This window comes from Nelumbo lutea, chromosome 8 (assembly GCF_056320005.1).
Source record: "Nelumbo lutea isolate HS-2025 chromosome 8, American lotus-T2T, whole genome shotgun sequence".
Lineage (NCBI taxonomy): Eukaryota > Viridiplantae > Streptophyta > Magnoliopsida > Proteales > Nelumbonaceae > Nelumbo > Nelumbo lutea.
The window spans coordinates 24,418,208-24,442,946 of record NC_142691.1 but is presented as its reverse complement, the minus strand read 5'-3'; the positions used below and the strand labels follow the sequence as shown (position 1 = coordinate 24,442,946).

The 24,739-nt window shown below is 37.5% G+C and overlaps 1 long non-coding RNA gene and 1 other non-coding gene across 2 annotated transcripts; one reads left to right on the top strand and one right to left on the bottom strand.

Annotated features, from left to right (window-relative positions):
- The first annotated feature begins 510 nt into the window (after positions 1-510).
- Positions 511-584, top strand: TRNAI-AAU (transfer RNA isoleucine (anticodon AAU)). Its single transcript has one exon. It is a non-coding gene; the product is annotated as a tRNA-Ile (tRNA).
- Positions 585-8,509: 7,925 nt separating this feature from the next.
- LOC148843413 (uncharacterized) lies at positions 8,510-21,311 on the bottom strand. Its single transcript, XR_016102902.1, has 3 exons — positions 20,313-21,311; positions 10,408-10,603; positions 8,510-8,684 (listed from the first exon to the last, which is right to left on the bottom strand). It is a non-coding gene; the product is annotated as an uncharacterized LOC148843413 (long non-coding RNA).
- Between the last annotated feature and the right edge of the window lie 3,428 nt (positions 21,312-24,739).

Sequence of the window (24,739 nt, the reverse complement as noted above, 5' to 3'; positions counted from 1 at the left end):
GTTGTCTATATACAGACAAGAGACCTAGGGCTGTAAAAGTGGGTCCCATTTAGTATTAAGTCAGACTCGGACATGCATAGCCATCCATGTTGTACCCCTAATTAATTGCATTGAATTAATGAATTCGGATATTGCTTAGTCTAATCTGCTACCCAAATCCAATTAATTTGGATATTGAATTAATTGAATTGAATTAATGATGTGTCCCTAATTAAAATTGTAATTTAAAGCTTTTAGGATCAAATGGAGATTTAGATTTTAAACTAACTTATTTTTGTCTATTAAAAATGTATACTTCTTTATTTTACATTTAACTTTGTAAATTTATTCAAATTCAATAAGCTTTAAATTGAATGAGATTTGAATTGATAGTTGTTTCATTTGTAATTGAGACTGGTTTTGTTTATTTGGCAAGGTATTACAACATTGGGATTTTTGGTCCCATATACACAACTAACTGTGTATCTTTTAAATTTCTTTCTTACCTAACCAATGTGATGTTTGCAACGTGGCCTATTAGCTCAGTTGGTTAGAGCGTCGTGCTAATAACGCGAAGGTCGCAGGTTCGAGACCTGCATGGGCCATTTGCAATCTATTTGTACAATTGCACTCTTTCCAACTATCCTCATTTTATTTAATCTTTCAATATATTTAATTTGTGTTGAAATTATTTTTTAAATTGTTTATTGCTGAAAATAATATTATAATGATAAATATATTTATTTTTATATTTATTAGTAATTATGTATTAGTGTTTTATTTTAGGGAGAATGACCAATCAGCCCACATTAGAATTTTATAGTCCCATAGTACAGGGGGAATGCATCCTGACCGTGAATTGATGCCAAATTCACGGGCAGGATGTGGTTTATAGGGGGGAGAGGGCTAGTAGTAGGGGGGGGGGGCTGGAATTCAGAATTCTGCATCAGATGTTTCCGTACTTCTCCGTTTATTTTATCTATTATTATTTTAAATTATTTTTGGCCTAAATTGTGTGTTTTCTTTTCATTCATGATTGAATGGGTGCAAATGGATCGGATCATCTAATCCAAATCCGATCCTATTTTTGTCAGATTCGGATAACCCTTTATAGGATTTTTGGATTAGATCCAATTGGAATTTGGATTACCCGACCTTATCCGATCCGATAGAATCCAATTCAATCCGACCTATACATGTATATATTTATAAACATATTTACTTACAAGATACATATCTATATATATTAATATTTTATTTATACATATGTTTATATTGCATTTTTTGTATACATTTTATAAAAGACATGTATATAATATATATGACAAAAACAGTTGAAAAGTGATTACATTTTTTGTTTTTCATTATATAATTTTTTTTTTTGTTTTTTCTTTTAATAATTTATTGATTTTATTCATAATTTGAATTGGATTGGATTAGATTCAAATATCTGACATCCTTAGTGGATTCGAATTTGAATCACCATTTGTGAGATCCAATCGGATCTTTGGATCAGATCGTTTTCAAATATACATTGATTTGAATGTGACCTAATCTGTTTGCATCCCTACATGATTGATTGTGTAAATTATCTCACAAGAAATGCCACTATTGGTATAAATAGTTTCTGTCCACAGTTTAGAATAGGTGTAAACAGTAGTGCGGTGTGAATTGGTCCCTGTCATAGAATGTGGTGTGGGATAGTCCGCACCCATAAATTTTTCATCCACGTTACGGAGCACCCCCTAAATTGTCTTGGATCGTAGTCTTGTATGTTCAAGCAATTATTCTGGTAAGTGTCGTTAAAGTGTTCCAACTTTGAATGAAAATTTGAAGGGTTTCATTACCTAATTAGCAAGGTTTGGATGAATTTGATACAGATCAATATACTTACTGCTTTTCAACCAATTCCATCTTCCATACGAGATAAGAGCAAGGTTCAAAATTTTGATATGATACGTCTGATAGCTTAACGGTATGCCCCTATAGGGTCGTATCGGGGTCTGATGGCCTGGTTCTAGGGGTAATCCAGCCTTAAACCAACCCCTCTAAATTAGTTTCAAAGAGAAAGAAAACAGAAGAATGAGCTTTGATACAGGTCAATACGCCCCTACCGACGTATTGACCCGTATTATATTTTAATCCTTGGATAAGAGAAGATGAACGTTTCCTTGACTCATTACACATTATCTTTTTATCTGAACAGCATGTACCATTTCTATGTGGACTCATTAATTGATAGGTAATTGTGTATGATTTTAGGGGCAAAGCTAGGATTATATGTTTTTGTGTGTTTGGGAAGGTAAGGGTGTCAATGGACTGGTTTTGGATTGGACTCCATCCAGTCCAAAATTAAATTGGACGGACCAACAAGACATTAGATTAGACCAATTTGATCCAAAATATTTATTAGATTGGATTAGACTTAATCCGTTCGTAACAAATTTATATTGGATTAAGTCAATATCTGGTCCCGGCCTTGATAAGAATATATGTGTGTCAATAGGCCAGGTTTGTGCTGATGAACATGGATTGACTCCACTCCACAACATTAATAGGGATTGTGAGGATTTTTTAGGCACAGGGGGGGGGGGGGGGGGGGGGCATGGCTCTCCTCCGCTACCCAAATGTTGATATTAGCCCATGTGTTTGCTTGCAATACGAATTTGATTGTGCTGATGCAAAAGCATGGCAGTGTAAATGATTTCCGTATAAATTATGATTTATTTTCATTTTAAAATTTATCTTATTTCGTTTAATTGCAGTACAAATTAAGTAAGAAAAGACTTAAAGAAGAATAAAGTAAAACCCAAAAGAAAATTAAACAAGAATGAAATTTGTACTTCTTGCAATTTATACAATACAAGTTTCATTTTTTTAACTCAATTCCCTCTCTGAATTGAATTTCTGCACATTAGTTTTAAACCTGATGATAGGAATAACTTGTTCATGCAGAAAATGCAATGTACTACATATTGAGCTGACTAATATATAATGAAAGTAAACGCATGGTTGATCACTTATCCATTTATCCACTCGCATCACCTCTTACGTACCTTTATATTTTTAATTATTAGTTGATTAAAATATGTAAGCATCTGTTTCTCTCATCTGTCTTTTGATCACAAGAAAGGGCCGATATAACATCATCCAAATTAAAAGGTCTATCAGATATCATAAAAGATATCAAGGACCAAATCCATGTCATAAAATTAAGATTTACATTCACTATCAACTGTAATATAGGCACTATTACACTGAAATCACACATGCATCACATACTAATTAATATCATCTCCAACGAAATAAACCATGAAATTAATTAAAAACTGAAACAATATCCTTCTTTAAATTTCTTTGTGCACTTTGTTTGTCAGGGGTGCTCACGGTTTGGCCCAGTGGTGGACATATATTTGAATCCGAATTGATTTTATGGTTTTTGCATTGTTTCAAATGTAAATTGAATCGAATCAATCAATTTGGTTTTTTGGCATTTTATATTTATAATATATATGTGCTATCTAGTAGCTTCTTGCTGGAGAACAGTTTGGACATCGGGCTGATGAGGCCGGCAGGCCGAGTTGTAAGAAGATAGAGTCAAAATATCCAAGATGTTTTACTTGGGGTGGGCACTCCAATGCTTAAGTCAGCGACAAGAGTAAAAAAGAGAGCAAGAGAGCTTAGAATACAATGAGAAATATTAGTGCACAATTGCGCATACCTTCTTAGGTGAAGGAGGTGCTTTTATATATGTCTTATGTAATGAGTTTGAGATTTCCAAGAGAATGTGGCTTATTGGCCCGCCATCCTTGGAGGTGGTTCTAGCGGATAGCAATAAGGCTTATCCGATTATCTCTGAAGCAAGTGGCATGGAACTCAACTCTATCACTCAAACGATGTGGTCCTGAAGGAATCGGAGATGATTAGTCACACGTAGCAGAAATCGGTTGCCGCATCATGTAGGTCACCACCTCGGACCTAGTCATGTGCACTCAGAAAGAGATCGGCTCTCCCACCGAGGTCTTTGGTCTACTCCACCAAAGTATGTATGTCATGTAAGGCTATGCCATCTTTGACTCCAACTAAGGTGATGTTGGGTGCTAATACTAGTCTCTTGAGGCATCCAAGGTTTGTTTGATGTAGTTTCAGTTGTCTGACCTGATGATTAGGACATGTCACTGCCTATGTGGTACCAAGGTGTTATGCAATGGTTTAGAAGTGCCTCATGGCATGAAGTCATACCCCTTATCAATTGCACTCCACTCCTGAGTCGAGGTTAGCTCAATGAAAGGAGTAGCTTGCTCTTGGAGGTCTCTGGCTCAAAGTAACTTAGTTTAGCAGGTTTTTTGGTGCCGCCCCAATTGGCTTACCCAAACCGGTCTGATAGGCCACACTGAGGGGGAACATAGACTTTGTGCGATAAATTCAATTTTCAAATAGGGTGCGTAATATTTAAATTTGAAACTATTCTTGGAACTTGAAGTGGTATGCCCTTGTGAACTGTTGGATTGGACATATCGCAATCATTGCTTGCTTAAGTCCTCTACTTATATATAGGGGCCTCTAGGGGGGTCCCATTTGCACAATCTCTTGGAGTTTTGGAGTAGTAGAAGTGAGAGAGGTCTGAGAGCTCAGAAAACAAAAGTGTGGTTGACGAGGTTGGTCTAGCTTTTTCTTAGTCTTATAAGTGAGTCCTTTTTCTCTTTTACTTCTAGCATTTATATCTTCCCATGAGTCGGAGGGGGAATACTACTAGATTGCTCAAGCTGAGGAGGGAACCTTGGCTCAAGAGTGGCGAGGATCTTAGAAAGGGGTTTCAACCTCTCTACGCCAACCAAAGACTAGGTCAGAGTTGGGACCCATCGAGTTGAGTGGTGAGGAGATAGTAGATTTAATCAACACCTACTACAAATTGGATACTTATAACTATATACAACCCAGAAAGAACTAGTTCCCTTAGAGTTACAGACGAATCGATGTCTATATTTTTAAGGAGGACTTGGTGGCTGGACTTCATTATCCTCTCCATCCTTTTATCTACAAGGTGCTTAGATTTACAGCGTCAACTTAGGTCAACTCCATCCCAACTCCATTAGTTCCATTGTTGGTACCATCTCCTTTTGCCATGACTTTGACTATCCCTAATTTGTCGATAACTTCTCAGGACTTTTCCAAGTAAAAAGGATGCATGGCGAGCGCTACTGCTTTTACTTATGCTACTAAGCCAGCTTCAAACTCTTGGGTGGCTTCCTTGTTAAGATGGTGCATTGCAAGAGGAGGTTTTTCTTATTGTCTTAAGAGAACAACTGATGTATGGGCACGATCTAGAGGGCCGACCTAAGAAAGGTCTCGAAAGTTAAATTCAATGAGGAACTACTGAACGAGGTACAATTCCTTCTTAGTAGAAAATCATTGGTCAATGAGTTTCTAACCTAGGCGATGTTTATCCGAACTGGTCTGAGCCCTTAGGATAGGTTGCCCTTGTTATACTTAGCTTTTTCTTGGTCTACTATGCTTTATTGCTTTCGTTGACTTTTCCTTGTTCCTTTGGTAGATATGTCCATCACCTCATCTATCCTGAATGCTACTAAGAGACCCTCTAAGAGAAAGAGAAGATATGTTGGCAATGGAGAAGTGGTCAACAGAAAGGAGGTCAACTGAGAGGGAGCATGATATGGTGAACCTGGAGGAGGAGGGCAGAGACACGATGTATGGTGATGCCCCATTTGCCTATGCCCAACCCTACAATTGAAGCCTCTAGCTCACATGGTTCTACTTTCATTCCTCATTGGTGCATTTCTACAATAGACTGGATATGGGATCCTTGGTCGCCCTGAAGTCTGGGGGAATCCTCCTTTCGAAGGATGTTTGGGTCTATGGAGACTAGGCCTCTATGGAACTTGATACGAGAATTATTTGGCATATCCTCTCGATAAGCATCTCTTTGTGGGATACTTATGCATTTCTACTATCGGTATTAACTACTCTACTTCTAGTGTTCTTAAGCCAACACCATGGGCCAAATCCTATTGGATTGAGTTGCTACCTCAGGGAGTACCGCCGATAAGTTGAAGGTTAATATGTAGAGTCCCTCCAATCTCAGTAGGAGGGTGCTCAGCTCAGCGTAGAGGAAGATTGTTGGCAACTCAGCAACACCAACGCCAGCTTGACTCGAGTGTTGGAGGAGGCTAAGGGTAAGATGCAGCATTATGATTAGTACATCACCAACCTGACTAGCGAGGTGCAGCAACAAACTTGATAACTTGAGGAGAGGCAGAGAAAGCAATTGAGGACATCCATCGAGCTCAAGATTTAGCCATTGAGGAGTTTCATTGCTTGCCCGAGTATTTCTAGAGAGAAGTGGAATTTGCTACACCCACCCTGAAAAAGGGATTCAAGTTGTGCCACCACTTCCTCAAGTTCCTCCATTCACATTTTGACTTTGGCACGGTGTCCATTAGGTCGGTCTCCAAACTGATAGCCAATGAGGTCGATGCGGAGCTGGAGACTGGGGGGGAGGATGATGAAGAGGGCAACAAGAATGATGCCAATGAGGGTGTTGGCAGCGACAACGGTGAGGACGAGCAGTGGTCTTAACAGATTGATTGAGTTTTTCTTCTGCTTAAGTGTATCCTAGGCCTATGTGCTCGATAGATTTTTTTCTCTCATTTTTTAAAGTATCATTATTCTTTTCTTCATCGACTATCAACCAATATCTCTTTTCATTAGGGTCATCCATAGACGGTGAACGAAAAGAAACAATATATTTTAAGCAATTTGGACCAAGATGAGTAATTTTAAGTCTATGGTACAGAAGATCTTGAATAAGTCCATAGGTACTTTCAAAGATAAATACATATGTTGTATGAACAAACTATTTGATTGGAGGTGAACTACGTAACCAAATTTTTGTAGAGATATTAATGCAAATTAAAAGAAACTAAATGAAGCCCAATATAACGTTGCTGAGGAGACAAAGCTCCAATATGAACTTGATAAACTACTAGAGTTAGAGGAACTCTATTGCAAGTAGTGGGCCCATGTGGATTGGCTGAAAGAGGGGGATAAACAAACTAGGTAAGACAATAATGGTTAATGGATCTCTGACCCTTTAGCTATTTCAGATTTTTCTAGAGATTTCTTTTCAACCTATTCACATCTACTAATCAAATGTTGGATCTATTCAAGACTACTCTCATTCATCAGCAAATCATGAGTGATATGACTTCGAGCCTTGTAAATCCCCGAGGAGGTGAAGAAGGCAGCTCCAATAGCTACTACGGTGATGGAGTTCATGATGTGGGTTTCTCAGCGATGACTTCACTCCCAAGAAAGAGTTGGTTCTATTTGTTTCTTGTTGGGCAAAGCTTCACTTCAATTTTGTTTAAAACTATTTGGACCGAACAAATTCAAGTAACTCATAAAAACCTCAATTCTTGTTCATCCCTATTCAGTGAGAACTCAAAAGAGATAGGCAGTGTTTGGTATGGTTTCTGATAAATTGTGCCTCGTTATTGCTAAATCAGCAGTTATTCCATCATGTCAATTCATAGGCATAGGTATTGACAAAGTTGGTCTTGATTTATATGCACACCAACTGTCGGGGAAGCTTCATTTTAACGCTTCCCCCAATGGTTAAGTATTTATTTACTATTCCATTGATATTGCGCCTAATGGCACCTAGTGGCATTTAGTCATCAATAAATCCTAAAAAAATGTTTACCAACTACTTTTTCTCGGTTTTGAAAACAAATCAAATACAAAACTTTATTTAATAAACGGAATCCATGCCAAACGTATACATAATAACACCTCTCCCATATCAATTCACCCAAATGACTTGAAAGTAAAATTTTAAATTAGTATCAAATATATTTGTTGAATACTTATCAGTGTATTCTTCACCAAGTGTTCCTATTAATCGTCCGTTTTATCAAAAGTTTTTGACTTTTATTCTCGATGAGCCTAGTGGTTGAGAATACGGTGATCTCGTTCCACCACACAAATTTTTTAACTTACACTACAAGGAAATAGGTCTATAGCTACGGACTGGCTACGGTCAAGAAATGGTAGCTATAAGCAATAGCTACGGCTGACTGCATCCATAGCTACAACTAACCTATAGCTACGGTTTTTGCCTGTATAAAGCCTAAACTAAATAAATATATACGTATTTGTAGCTACGAATTACTTAAAAACCGTAGCTACGGTTTTTAAGTAATTCGTAGCATTTATACTTATGGACCCAAGTTGCTCGTAGCAAAAGGCGTGAATCTATAGCTACGGATATTAAATGGCCGTAGCTAGAAAAAATTACCTATAGCTACGGTTGACATTATCAGTAGCAGAACAACAACAATCTATAGCTAGCTAAAAAGCCATTTAGCAGCGGTTTTCTTTGACTGCATTTAAAACACCTTTAGCAACGATTTTCATTGCCTGTAGCAAAAAACATAAAACCTAGATGAATCCTAAACTTTTTTCAGTATTTATTCGAAAGCTGCTTTCCTATATTGAATACAAGCACAACTAATTCATAATATAAGATGGAACTTGATTTTAAAGTTTCATTAAAGGTTCTTGAATACATGAACTATATCTCAAAGTGCTTTAACATCCATGTGTTTGCTAAAAAAAATGGCATGTAAAATTTGATCAAATGTCTCCATCCAAAGTGTGAAACGTCCTCGTTTACTATGTGCAACCTATAAGAAAATAATAGAAAATAAGTTAGAAATCACATTTTTTGAGATATACAATCATATATGAAAATTTGATTAAGTATATATGGAATATAAACTCTTGCCTACTTTCCAAGCCTAATGTTAAACAAATGACAAATGTAAGGATTGAGATCAAGCACATCTTTTATGAATTTCGGATTTTCACTAAACACAACAATGTTTATGAATTCCATGTGGGGCCCAGCTATGTTGAAGTAAATCCCTGAACTTGAATTTTTTTTTTGGTCATTGAACTTGAAAACTGTTGTTTAATCTTGGTAGGCTGAGGCATTTGGGTCCAAATTATGGTAGGGGAATTTGCTTCCATCAGCTTGCTTGATTCTAACTCCTTTTTACTCTGAACTTGCAACTTTGTTCTATACAAACCTATCCTGTTTCAAGGGATGCTGATTATAAAAACTCAGTCACATGTGTAAAAAGGAAACTGAATTGTACCGTTACCATATTAGGTACAAAGATCTTCCTCACTAATCTGAAGAAGTCAATTGATTAAAGAATGTGATCTCAAGTCATCTTAGTTTTTGATGCCATCTAATTGTTGTCAAAGATACATCCACTAGGCTCAGTAACCCTAAAGTTCTGTTTGTTTGCAATGCAATTTCATTTACATTAGTACAAATGCATGAGAGTGCAAATAACAAGAATGGAAATTTTGGTTCACCTTTGTTTTGGCTTTTATTTTGCTTCAGGGTTTATTTTACTTCATCTAAAAAGCAAAATGAGGTAAAAAACTGAAACAAAAACAAAACAGAGTTGTTTCCCCATACTTCTGTACCAGTGTAGAAACAAACCCAGCCTTAGGGACAATGATGAAACAAGCTACAAAGGATCACAATCTATTACTTACAATTTTTAAGTTAAAACTTATGTACTCAAGTAATCAACTGGTACTATATTGCCCAATATGTAAATATCTGTGTATTTCAGTTTATAAGATTTTCCAATAGAAATATTTAAGTTAAAAAAAATATGAACCTGCTACAACTATTAAAATGAAATTAACATTAAAGGCCACGTACATGATTAACAAACAACAATCTAAAATTTTATTGTTGACACAATACTATGAATACCAGGATATCGAATTACATGAAGAAAATATGAAAGAAAATCAAGATAAGAATTATATCTCAATACCGTATATCAACAAAAATCTGAATACTAACACAAAATGCATAGGAGCAACATGATGAAATCCTACCAAAGTGAAATCTTGATGCTGTCATCAGATTGACAATATAATTTATGGCTATAATTAACAGAATCTTGGAGGATTTTGTGCTTAACATTCAAAAGCAAAACAGAGCTTGATTTTTGCATCAAGTCATACATGGAAGAAAATCAATATGAGGTGGAATCGAATAATACATGCATGGAGGTTCAAATACTAGGAGAAAGGCATAGACGTTGGAAAACAGTCCAATGGTAGCTTCTTCAATTTAAATCCTTTCATTAACTAATAAATAACTAATTTTTTACTTATTACAAAAAAATTTATTCCATATACAACTGGCTTATCTTTGCTTTTATGATTCTAAAGCATTTAAATATCATCATCATCATCATCATCTAAGCCTTGCATCAACTACATGGGATTGGGTACATAAATCCTATTCTGCCATTCCGTTCTGTTTAGTGTTCTAAAGCATTTAAATATATAAAATAAAAGTAAAATAAGACTCACAGTATTTCATGGTTTAGGAAGTTGAGGACTGGCTTGCAATCCATGAGATGTGACCATTTTGGCTTTAGCATGTCCTTAAAGTGAGCTACTAGGGCTCAGGTTTTGCAATCTTGTCATTTGCCAACAAATGACACTACTCCTTCCTTAGGGTCAAGGTCCAAACCCTTTTGCAGCACTAGAATCTCTTTTCTTTAACCTGATATCCATAACCGAGTTATGTGTTAAGAAAAATCCACTTGAATCAACTTCTAGTCAGTTCTCAATAATCATTATTTTTTCTATGCAATAGCTCTACAATTTAATCTGATTCATACAATATGCATAGCTTTACATATTTGGAAATATGCATACAGCTGGCTCTCCACAAGCTTAAATACAAAAGTATCTCCTTGGATGATCTGATAGGGCAGCAGTGGAAAACTCAGATTTTAATTGCCTATATTTCCAAACATCTATACTATTTAAAATATACGAGAACATAGAGAGTTAAAAAAAAAAAAAAGAAGTTTCAAATTAAAATAGAAAATAAAAAATTTAAGTTATAACAGTTACTATATGTAGATGATTCACTAGACATGCCTTTAAATGAGATATCCTAAAAAGTGCAGAGAGCTATCTTCCACCAAGATCAACAACATTTTTTTTTTTATTGACAGCACCAGCTTCATTAAATTAAAAGAAAAGAGGGAATATGGATACAAGAGGGGAGATAAAATATCTTAGCTTCCCAGAAACAGAAAACAAAGGGAGTACAAAGAGAAAAGATTAAAAACTAGCCCAAAATACAGACTCCCTATTCACTCATTGCTTGGCAAACCCATCCGCAAATGAGTTGGCACTCTTCTTCACCCAGCTGTACTGAATCTCAATGTCCCTACCCAGCCATAAGAATTGTTTTATTCATTGTTAAAGTTCCACAAACCACTGTCCTCTGTCTTCAACCAACTAACCACCACCTTCGAATCACCTTCCAAGATCAAATGGCTGATATTTAATTCCTTTGCTCTTCGAATTCCTTCAAGCACTACAAGGATTTCAGCCCTAAGAGAGTCACCTTCTCTAATAGGGCCAGAGAATAAAGCAATAACAATCCCTTCCTCATTCCTGAAAACTCCTCCAATCCCAGAGGGCCTTGGATTCCTTACACTGCTGCCATCAAAGTTCAGATTTATAAAGCCCGAGGGGGGAGGGGACCAAAAGGGACAAAGAGTTCTCTTGCATCTAGCAATGGAAGCAATCTCTTTTCAGTTTCATAGTAAGTCATCCACAGGAAAATCTAAAAACAACTCCAAAGATTTTAGCTAGTGGACAACCCTTAAAAGGATTCGATCTAACAATTCTTCCAATGTTCTTTCCTTGTCAGAAAAAATACGTGAGTTTCTTTCTTCCCACAATGACTAGCATACCGCTGCCCTAATACACCTCCACATAGTCTTCCCTCGCTTCTTTCCTCGTCGGAAAACAAACCTTGGACAGTCTCCGGAGGATACCAAGAACACCCAAAGCGGGAGAAAACCCACTCCCATACAATTTTAGCAGCCTTACAAGAGACCATGAGGTGGTAGCCAGATTCCCCATCAGCTTTACAAATAGCACATCTATTAGGAAGTAGACAATAGTTGGGTCTCTTTCCCTGAAGTAAGTCTAAAGTGTTGATTCTTTCCAGGAAAATTTCCCAACAAAAAAAAACAACCCGAGGAGGAATAGGCCTACTCCAAATTTCCTTAACTGGAAAGGACAACCCAAAGGGGATAGGAGGCTGAATTGAGGTTTCAAAGAATGAAGCACAAGAAAATGTACCAGAGCTAGAAGGGGTCCAAAATCTGGTGTCTTCCTTAGTAGGGTTTAGGAAGACAATCTCAAAGGAGGCTACCAAAGTTACCAATCTATCCATGTCTGTATCCCTAATTGCCCTACGCAAGCCTAGGTTCCACCCAGTGCCAGAAATGGAAGCTGAAGGGACCAAGAAAGAAGATATGGATTCATTGTTCAAGTCTGTCAGAGCATACAAGGAAGGAAACTGGTCCTTCAGAGGAGAATCCCCGACCCAAAGTTGTTCCTAGAATCTTATTCGGTTACTAAAGTTTAGACCATACCTGATCCAAGGGGAGAAAACTGGAAGCAGATTGTGATGGATTTCCAAGGAGAAACAACTGAGGCCCTTGCCAAGATTCCAGGATCCCAACCATTGTCTTCCAGCCCATGTATGCTAGTCACAACTTTATTCCACAATTTACCCATTTCCAATGAAAACCTCCACAACCATTTCCCCAGTAGAGCCATATTCCTTTTCTTGAAATTACCAATCCCAAGACCTCCTAGTTTTTTACACCCAGTGACCACCTCCCAACTCACCCTATGATCTTTCTCCTCCTCTCCAGGCTCCCACAGAAAGTTCCTTATTAATTTTTACAAAAGATTGGAAACCTTTGAGGGGATCTTAAACACTAATAAATAGTAGACAGGAAGGTTAGCTAGGGTAGACCTAATGAGAGTGACTCTCCCACCTAAAGAAAGATAATTTCTCTTCCAAGCCGCCAGTCTCTTCTCAAACCTCTCCGCTACTGGAGTCCAAAAGCTAACACTCTTAGGATTATCTCCTAAAGGGAAGCCCAAGTATGTCAGGGACTAGTCCGAAATTGCACAACCTAGCTCACCTGCAAATTCCCTTAGGTCCCTTTCATTCACATTCACTCCCGCCACACAACTTTTATCAAAGTTCACCTTGAGGTTAGATATCTACTCAAAGAGTTGTACTGTCAACTTTAGATTCTGGATCCAATTGAAGTTCCCTCCTTCACAAAACAGGATAGTATCATCTGCAAATTGTAGAAGCGTTAAGGGAACCTCCTCCCTTCCTACTCTCCACCCTCTTATCAAATTCCTCAAGTCTGCTCTATGGATCAATCTCCCAAGCACATCAACAATCAGGGTGAAAAGAAAAGGGGAAAGAGGATCTCCTTGTCTTAGACCTCTCAACGCAGGAAAGAAGTCAACCACAGTCTCGTTCACCAGGATAGAATAATGACAAGTCCTAACACAGCCCCAAATCCACTTACACCACTTGTCTTCAAAACCAAAACTCCTCAACACCTCCATCAAGAAAGACCAATCAACCAAGTCATAAGCCTTCTCCAAATCCAATTTACAAACCACTCCCTTCTTCTTTGACTTCCTAAAGCTCTCCAAGCTCTCATTTGCAATGAGAATCTGATCAGTGATCTGTCTTCCCTCCACAAAAGCACCTTGGTTGGGTGCAATAATAGAGGGAAGCACATTTTTTATCTTGAGAGACAGCACATTTGCAATGATTTTGTACAAGCTAGTCACTAAACTAATAGGTCTAAAATCCTTTGGTTATGAAGCATCTTTCTTTTTTGGGACCAAAGCAATGAAAATTGAGTTCAAGTCCAGATTTATTACTCCCCTTCTATAGAATTCCACAAAAACTGATCTAAGATCATTCTCCAAAATATCCCAACAGTCCTAGTAGAAGGCCATTGTGAAACCATCTGGACCTGGAGCTTTTGTCCTATCCATTGAGAATATTGTTTCCTTTATTTTCTCCATATCAAAACTTTTTTCTAGCCACTCTCTCTTCTTTGCGCTTAGAGTCGGCCAATCCAATCCCTCCAACCACACTCTCTCATTCATAGGCCTTCTAAAAATAGATTTGAAGTGGTTTACTAGAGCATCTGCAATTTCTACCGGGTGGGACAACATTGCTCCATCAACTTACAAATTAGAGATGAAATTCTTCTTTATCCTCCCATTTGCCACTGAATGGAAAAACCTTGTATTTCTGTCTCCCTCCTTTAGCCACTTACACCTGGACTTTTGCCTCCAACTGATTTTCTATTTAACCAAGATGTCCTCCATCTACCTCCTCAAAACCCATTGCAACTTCCTTTCTTCCTCTCCAATGGAACCTCTCTCTTCCTTCAAGTCCAAATCCTCGATTTGCTCCACCAGAACTTGTTTTCTCTCTTCTAATCTTCCAAACTCCAGCCTATTCCACTCCTTTAATTGTGATTTTAAGTATTGGAGTTTCTTGTGGAACCTCATTCCCTCCCAATCATCTACCAGATTAGATTGCTCCCACCACTCTCTGATATTCTAAATGAAACTCAGATGAGTCAACCACATGTTTTCAAACCTGAAAGGGGTAGGCCCAACTCCTCTTATTTTCTCCTTGACCAACACTTTAGGCCAGTGGTCTAATGTAAGTCTTGGGAGAGCCTTAGAAGTAATATTGCCCCAGTGTTCTTCCCAATCTGTTGAGAACAAAAATCTATCCAACTTTGAGCAAATTGGCATTGATTGAAGGTTGAACCAAGTGAAGTTATTATTTAGGAAAGGAAGTTCTTTAAGTTCAAAATATTCCACAAATTGGTTGAACTTCCTCATACTTGTTGTCACTCTCTGTTTGGGGTTGTTGGTTTCCTCTGTAAATCTCACTACATTAAAATCCCCTCCCACACACCAAGGTACATTAAAATCCCCTCTGTAAATCTCACTACATTCCGTTTGGGATTCTTCCCATAATTTCTCCCTCTGCCTATAGTCATTGGGGCCATATACATTTGTTAGTACCCATTCATACCCATCGTCCACCTGTTTGAACTTTAGAGAGACAGAATGATCTCCAATTAGCTCCTCCACACCTATGAGTAAATATTCTTTCCACAAGGTCATAATCCCTCTTGAGGAACCCCACGAGAGAGCAGCCACCCACTTTATACCCCTAGAACTCCACACACTCCTTGCCCATCTGCAATCAAAATCCACTCTTTTGGACTCCTGAAGCATTACCACATCCGGATTAAACTTCTTAATTACGTCTTTAATTGTCACATTGAAAACTCTTAGCCTTAACCCTAACTCCTCCAAGATCTATTTAGACCCTTTTCTTCTATCCCCTTTCAACTCAAACTTTTTGTCCCCCTCAATATCTTTTTTCAATCTCTCAACTTCACTCAGCTTTCTCTTCTTCATCTTGCTGTCCTCTTTTTTTTGCAAGTAGGCTTTTAGATCATTCGGGTTCTTCAACTTGCACCCGAACTTTTTCACAAACTCTGCAACTAACTCTTCCCCACTAGTTTCCTCTTTTTCTAAAGTTGCACTCTCCTCACTCCTAGGAAACTTCTCGTTCCTTCTCACATTACCTCCAACAACAACCCTTTTTGTCCCCTCCATGATCCCTCTCTACATTTCCTTCCTCTCCACTTCACCCAAAAGGCTCTCTATGATTTTCCATATTTTTGTCTCTACAAGTTTTCTCACCCACTTCCCCCCCTTGTGGATGCACTATGGCTTTCAGACCAAGGGATTCCAACTCTTGGTTGGGAGGAGAATCTGGAACAAGGGACACATAGCACTCATCAGTAGCCAAAACTGAATTGACAGAGTTGAGGGATTTACCTGAGGCAGAGATGTGAGGAGAGAGCATAGGCGAAGGAGTGGTAGTCACTTCCTCTTTTGAGAAATTAGAGCACTCTGTTTTCCCGAGTTGGGGGAAGAAAATCCTTGTCGTTGTATCAATACAAAGACCCCTTTCTGTACCCAAGATCAACAAAATTTTCTACTCTTATTTAAACCATTTTGTTGTGCTACATCTTCAAGGAGTTTGCCAAAGTTAAAGAACATTCATAGCTTTGCAGTGAAATTGTGCTTTTCTAGAATGTTAGATTACCTTAAGATGGGAAAATTATAGTGGTAAAAAAAAAGTAAACAAATAAATAAGCTCCTAGTTTCTAGACAAAACTTTGATACTTGTAGAAAAATCACCTTAAGTCATGTGCTAGCAAATTGCTGTTGGAATGAGGTAAACACTGGTCATACTAATGTAAACCTCAAAAAGATGATACAACAGATTCGAAGAAAGTTCTTATCTAAAGGTGGCAAGCTGGTTCTTACTAAAAGTGTTCTGTCTAGTCTCCCTAGCTACTTATTACGATGGCACTTTTCCCAATGTCAGTGTGTATGGAAAATAAAATTAAGAGGAAGATGAGGGAGTTTTTATGGAAGCACTGCAGAGATGAGTTTAAATTCCATCTTGCTAATTGGAGGAAGCCCAGGAGAGTGAGTTCACCAAAAGGTTTGGGAGACTTCTGTGCAAAAGGTTAAAGGAGATGAACTTGGTCTCATTGGGGAAGTGGTTCTAGAGGTACAATGAGGTCTCTTCTTTATGGAGAAGAATTACCTTTGATAAATATGGCTCATGGAATACAAAGTGAGATGGACCTCTTATGGTTGTGCTTTGTGCAAGGGTATAGAAAAATCTTTCAGTCATTTCATCAAAAGTAGTGAGATATGAGATGGGTTATGGAGTTAGGGTAGGTTTCTAGGAGGATGCTTGGATTGTAGAAAGACCTCTCAGAAAGGAGTACTTTCCTCTACTTAACATAGCTCTAAAAAAGGAAGCTTCTGTTAGGGATAACTATGACATATGCAATGGCTCTATAGTGTGGAACCCTTAGTTAATAAGGAACTTTAATGATTAGGAAGTCAACTCTATCGTTGAACTACTATCAACTATTTATAATACAAGTAGTTTTCAGAGAAATCAATGTACAATTATCTATTTTCTTCTGAAGTAACTTTGTTTTCTCAAAAGTTTGGTACAGGACGATCCCATCAATGATTTCTTTTCTGTTATGGGAGAGGCAGCTTTAGTTAAATATATGGCTATTAAAGAATAAATACCTATTCAGGTACCTCACCTAATAGCTTAAGCTTTTAGGTTGAATGGTGAAGGGGATGGGAGATCCATCGTATGGACGCCCGGATCTTGCGGAACAGAATGGGCAAATTTCAAAAAAAAAATTCCCCGATCTCCACTGGGAATCGAATTCCCTATTTTAGAAAAAATCATATTTTTCAATGATCAATCTTGAACCAAGAACTGAACCAAATTTGAACAAAAGCAGCAGGAGAGGGATATACCTGATACGGAGAAACAGTATCTCCCAATGGAGGTGTTCACGCTCAAGGAAGGAACCAAAAACTGTTCCCACTGAAGATGGCACAGTGTAGGATGGAGCAGAGTCAGCAGTGTTCTTCCCAAGACCAGATCCTTCACAAGAATCAGTAGGACGGCACGTGAGCACAGCTTCCTATCAGTCCCTTCACAAGAAATTGATATCAAGATCCAATCTTGATTTCTCCCACCTAACTGGAGATTGAACTGGCAGGTGTGGCGGTGGCAAGAAGGAGGTGGCAAGAAAGAATTTCACAGGGCTGCTAAATTCTTTCTTCTATAATTTCAGCTCTGAAGAGAATGAGAATATGTATCTCTCTTTAAAGGTTGCCGCCCCCTCCTCCTTTTATAAGCTCAAAGGGATCAGCTCTAATCCCATTAGGAGTTGCTGATCCAAATCATATTTAGATCAGAAGTCCCTTTAAGTGATAAGGGTAAACCCTTATCTTATCTACAGATTAGATCAGCCTCTTCCTAATCCCATTAGAAGATTATCTAATCTAGTCTCAAAAGTCGCCCCTCTTTTGATCAAATCAGCCCAGTTCGAAATGGGCTTTAAGCCCATTAAGGACATGTGCTCACTTAGCCTTCCAAACTGTTGTCCAATTGAACTTCCTTGTATAACGTGGGACCCAAACATTGATCTACACATCAGCCGCATGGGTTCAGTCCAGCCTTTGTTACAAGGCCTGGCCGAATACACTGTTATGGATAGTGCACCCCCTGAAGCCCATCACATGGGCTCCTAATGGGCTCAACAATTACTCTAAGTGGTCCCTGGGCCAAGCCATCTTGTAACACCTAGGGAGTGTGGGCAGATGCAAGATTATCTCATCAGGTATTACCCTCAATGGTCTTACACTTAACCTCTCAGCCCATAATTATCAAACACTGTCCGACAAGAGAGTACCTCTCCCTCGGCTGCAAGGAACAGTGCTACACTCTCTACTCACATGGATCCTGGGAATTAAAAACTTTTGCAAATGTTTGAAACCGTAACATATATATACATATATACTTTTATATCTCATATAAAATATATTTTGCAAAACAAATCTCAACAATTGAAATTGGATGTCGGCAGTCTTGGTTTCCATCAGAGAGTGCATCCCGATCATTACCTTTATCCGACAAAGGGGCTGATCCTGTCACTATGATCACCCACTCAGATGAATTCTCGGACTGTCCCAATATACCCAGGTTTTGAACCCCGCTAAGGATCTCACTGATTGGCATATCAAAGACAGCCCAATCCGACATCTAGTGTAGTATCATAATTGATTCTAGGGGTCAGGTGTAACTTTCCAGTTTTGCCCATCAATCTCCAAGGTCCAGGGCAATACTATAAATCTGGTCCGGTTCAAAGGTTCAATTAATCCTACACTGCATGTGCCTTGGGTCTCACCTTGGCGGTTGAGACGGGCCACCCCAACATTTAGCAGCACACCAGTGTCAGCCTTGGTAGGATAAATCTCCCCAAACTTATCCAATGGTTGTGAACATTCTAAACTAACACGAGTCTCATAAGTGTCCAGTTTAAGGGTATTACACAGAAACACACCACAGGAACATGAATCAAATATGTACTTTATTTATTTACAATGAATTCACAATGTACATCATTCTGATTGGAGCTAAGGGCATACAACTGTCTAACAAATGGCTCCTTGGGATAGTATCAGAGCCTGTTTGACGAAGTGGTCTAGTGTCGATCCTCATCACCTCAATTATAAATAAATAAATTTTAGCACAGGGTATGGGTGAGGGAGTGTGTTAGAGAATAAATACCTAATCAGGTACCTCACTTCACAGCTTAAGCTTTTAGGTTGAATAGCTCCTTGAAAATAGCCTATGAAAATCTGTTAAAGGGCATGGCAGTAGATAGCTTTCCATGCATACATATGTTTGGGGTCAGCTGGTCATCTCTTCCTCCATTGTAATTTTGCCTCCTCTTTGTGGAGAAGAGTGTTTGGTATCTTTGGGATTTTGGATTCATATAGGTTTCCCTCAATTGGTGTCACAGTTTCTAGAAGGATGGCAGGTTTCATGTTTGAGTAAGAGGGGACGTTGTTATGGGAGATGATCCTGCAGCGGATTTCTGGCCTGTGGAGGTAAAGAAACAGCCAGACTCATGGAAAATAAAATTTGTGAGGAGGCTATGGAAGGGGAAAAAATAAAGGGATGCTGATTTCTTGGCTTGCCCTTAATCTTTTACTTAAAGGAAGGCATTCCAATACTTGTTTTTGACAGATTATGTAACTAGTTTTTTTGAGAATCTCTATATATTCCCCAATGAACAGTCCCTTACCATGTATCGGTGTGTTTTGCGAATCTCTGTATGGGTGCGTTTTGCTGATATTAACAGAATCTTATTTTACATTTTCTCAAAAGAAAAACAAATTAAAGAGAAAAGAAAAGAAAATTCTCATCTAAGTGAGAATTGTGAATTGGATGTATTATAGAAAAAATCTAAAAGGGCAAATATGATGTAGCAGAGCTTTCAAAACACAGAATGAACAGACAAGTGGCCATGGTTTAAAATCCTTACAGTGATTGTTATGCCCTATAAAAGCCTCTACTTGACACTCCTCCACGATGGTCTACCAAGATACTGGATATGTTATCCTCATTGATTGGTATTAAAAGAAGAAGAAAAGCCCCATGATTTTTAATGAAAAATATTTAATATTTCTCTTCAGTGCACATGCAATAACCAGACAAAATAAAATTTGTGGTTTGACCAGGTAATTTAATTACCAACAAATGAAAGAATAAATGAAGTTTTGCTGAGATAAAAATTAACAAAAAATAAATTTCAAACCTTCAAATGAATGCTTCTGTTTAAATGAAAAAACGTACCAATCTAGAATAATCCATTCAACTTTTAAAAATTTCTTACTCAAAAAATAAAAATGAAAACAGACACCTGATTTGCTGCTTTGGTGTCAGCCAATGAGAGACTCCTCTGTTTTGCAGTCACCGTAGAAGTTGAGAAGTCATAAAGATGAAGGCTTGCTTGGTATTTACAGCTCTCATATTTGTGAAGGAGGATTCTCAGCTGAATGCGTGACTAATCATCCTTTGTATGATGTAACAAGATGGATATTGGCATAGAAGTTGTCACAAGGTGGGATTGCAGAGACGTGGGCAGCAAATGCGCGTGAATAAGGGTCACTTCTTGATGCCAACACCTCCAAGGTTGGCCAGTATGATGTTATCACCACTCCACTAAAAGGGTGGTCTTCAAAATCTCCCTTGGATTGATTCGTAATCAATCTTTATATTGGGGATGTGGGCTATCTTGTTCCAATCTCTACCTTTATTCTTTTCGCAAGATTGTCGTAGAAGAGGACACGCTCTGATTTCTAAATCCTGAAGTTGGGAGGGGAGTCCTCCTTCCGGCAAGGTAATATATCTCCAATATTTGAAGAGATGTAGGTAGTTGCCAGTCATCATCTTTTGGAAAGGACTTGAGACCTGAACAATCCATGATGATCAATCGTTGAAGAGAAATCTGTGCAAAGCAACACCGTTCGGTAGGAGTCCCCTTTTGCCCTCACCGCATTCACTGATCTCAAAGGTGTTTAGTTTGATTGGCAACCCCGCCTTCGGGAAGGCCGTTAGGCGAGGACATCCTACGATTCTTAACCAGTCAAGAGATATGAATAAGCGGGGAATCCCTTCGGGTAGGGATTCCTGTCCTTCACAATTTTCTATCCACAAAGACGTCAAGAAAGGAAGGTGATAGGGAATTGACAATGATCTTAGCTTGGGGCATTTGTCTATACGAAGACTCGATAGATGAGGAAATAGTGGCTGATAACATAATTTTCGTATGTCACGATCATTAACTTCATCTTGGTCTATGTTTGCTCCACCTATGTCTGAGGTCGAGGCTGATGACCACTCTCCTCCTTCCCAATATGAATTCTGTACCTATTAATCTTCATAAGTCGAAGGTTAACAAGACTGGTGCCTATGTTTTCAGGTAATTCCTTTGTTCCATGATCACTGAAGCCCTCAAGTAGCAACGTTTGCAAATGGTAAAGGCTACAAAGGAGAGATCGAGGTATCTTAAACTTCGTCCAGCTATGAAGTAATCTATAAATGACGAGCCTTTATATAATTTGTATTCCTGGACGACTTATCATCTTGATTCATATGCCCTTCTGTTAATACAAAGCATATACCCTTTAAAATAAATTGTGCTAAATCATGAATTAAGTCATGCATCACAAATCCACCGTATTGATCATATCGGTTGAAAAATGACCTGAAACATAGCTCTTCAATATATTCATTACCTATATCTTCAATTTCTCTATTTCCCTCAGGATGTATAAATCCCTCCCCCATCCATAAAAGAACTTACTGCTCCTTACTAAATTCATAATCTTTGGGGATAATGGAACAATAAGCAAAGAAAAGCTTCAGATCTGCTCTGCTGGGAGGCGTAGGTAATTCAATCTTAGAGCTGGCATTATATATACCATCCATATCTTCCAGTTCCCTTATTTTACTTGTTAACACATTTTCGATCCCATTTCTTCTCGAGGCCTTTCCAATGTTTTTACCGCAAGAGGATCACCCTTACATTTTTCCACAATTTTCCTACCAATCTATTCTACATCGATTTGGATTTGCTTCCAAGATATTATCATCATCAACAGATGCCTGGTGCCTTAATATTGAGGAACACCAATCGTCTTCTAAACCACCTAGACAATGGGCAGGAAGGGATGGGGACAAGGATTAATAGGAATCCCTAATCGGGGCCTGGGAATAGGGATTGAGGTCCCTGCCCCGCACTAATCCCGATTATATATATGTGTGTGTTATTTATATTAAATGTATGTTATATATATTCAAAACATGTTTAAAACATTATTTATAATTTAAATTTTTTATTTATTTTAAATAAATTTATTTTTCAAAAAAAAACACTATTATCTAAAAAAATTCAGAGATTCAAATCACCACAGGGAATCGGAGACGGGGATGAGATTAATTTCAAAATCAGGGCCGGAGAAGGAGAATATATGATCCCCGCCCCATTGCCTTTCCTAGTACTCACGATTATTGAAACTTTTTTACTTGGGGTGGTTACAATCACTCTACTTTCTTTTTTCATAGCTTTTGTTTATCTTGGCTGTATCAACTTATTCAGAGACACAGACCCACGCTTTGAGGTTGAAATTCCCCTCTACCTCCTCACCATACACACTGAGCAAGCGTAGTTTTGCCCAGCCCACCCATACCAACTATGGGAACCACTCCATGAGATTTTTCAACACCTGGACCATACCAAGTCAATAGTTTGGTAATTAACTTGGTCTTATCATTGAGTTCCTTTAATCATTTCTTCACTTCCACCTTTATTCTCTGTGGTGTCTGCTTGTTTATCTGCTGTTGCTCGGCATCCATGAGCACAATCTCGATCACCAGCAGTGTTTCTTCTAGTTCTGCAAGATCTCCCTCAATTCCCCAGTCCAACTTGTCGAACAACACCTTAAAAAAGGCTGATATAAGTGGTTCTCCCAGTTCAGCCATCATCGGTTCAAGAAAGAAACAGAGATGGATCTGCTTTTATAAGTAGTGAAACTCAAAATTTAGATTTGAGTGAAAAAGATAAAAGAGTCCAAAGCACAATCCAGCCCTTTAATATCTTCCCATATCAACATAGAATGAAGTAGTATTTTGTTATTCCTCCAATATGTCCTTCCATTGTTTTTGCTCCATAATAGAATGCATACTAGCGAGGGGGCTGCTTGGTAAATTGGAAGAAAAATACTGGAGGGGCCCTTGCGTTGCAGGGGCTTGCCAAAGTAATTGTATAGGAAAAAAAAAGAATTTGCGAAGGGTAAGTCTTTTAATTAAAAGTTTATTGGAAAAAAGATTTATTTAAAATAAATAAAAAGTTATGGATAGTAATATATTTAATTTAATAAAATAATAAATAAATAAATAGGCGAGAGAGTGAAAGAGGGAGAGATGAATTTTGTCATTGTACTTTTGTTTTATATAGTGGCATAACAGTAAATAATTAATTAATAATTAATTTAGTAAAATAAATGAGATAAAGAGACAATCAAGCAAGAGAGTATATATAAGGCTCGAAGAGAAAGGGATAGAGAGAGAAATAATTTATTAGTAAAATAAATTATTAATTAATTAATTGAATAATTGAGTAAATTAAATAATAAAATCTATGGATAATATAGTAAAATAAATAAATAATTGGGACAGGATTGGTCGGAGCTATCCAGAACTAAACCTGACCCATTGACAACCCTAAATATTGGGCTCGAGTTGAATTAAATAAATAAAAATTCATGGATAAAAAGTTATTTAATTTATTAAAATAAATAAATGAATATTTTAATTTGATAAAGTAAACAAATAAAATTTCATTAAAGGCTATCTCAAATTATTTAATTAATTAATTTAGGGCTATCAACAGGCTAGCTAGCCTATGAATAAGTCTAGTTGGGATAGCCTGTACCCATCCAATCCTAATAATAAATGATCTTTTATTTATTCATTTTTTCTAAATTAAAACACTCATTTATTTATTTTAATAAGTTTAGTAAAATATAATCCATCAATTTTTAATTTACTAAACTGTTAAATTAATTAACAATTTATTTTACTAATGAATTATTTCTCTATCTCCTTGAGCCTAATATTTAGGGTTATTAATGGGTTGGGTATGGTTTGGGGCTATCAACGAGCTAGGCCAGGATTCAGGCTTGGGTTCAAGATCTAGGCCCAATAGTTGAGTTGGGCTTGGGCCTAAATATGTTCTATTGATATAAAGGCAAAGCCTAGCCCAAACTCGATCAATCCAGCTTGTAAACAAGTTTAACCTATTGGCAACCCTATATATTAGGCTCAAGGAGAGAGAAATAATTTGTTAGTAAAGTAAATTACTAATTAATTAATTAATTAATTAAAACCTATGGATAATATAGTAAAATAAACAAATAAATAATTGGGACTGGACTAGTCCAAGCTATCCAAAACCATACCCAACCCATTGACAATCCTAAACATTGGGCTCAGCTTGAATTTAATAAATAAAAACTTATGGATAATAATTTATTAAATTTCTTAAAATAAAAAAATGAATAATTTAATTTAGTAAAATAAATCAATAAACAAAATTTCATTTCTTATGGGGATCCAAGCCAATGTTTTAAAAAACGACCCAAAGGCCAAATAATTTTTGTGGGGTTACGGGTCATCTGTTCAATTGTCTAGGTTGAATGGGTTAGCCATTTGGAAATTCAAACATATGTGTGTAGGTATGCATAAACATATATTTTTTTATAAATAATGTATAATTATGTTTTA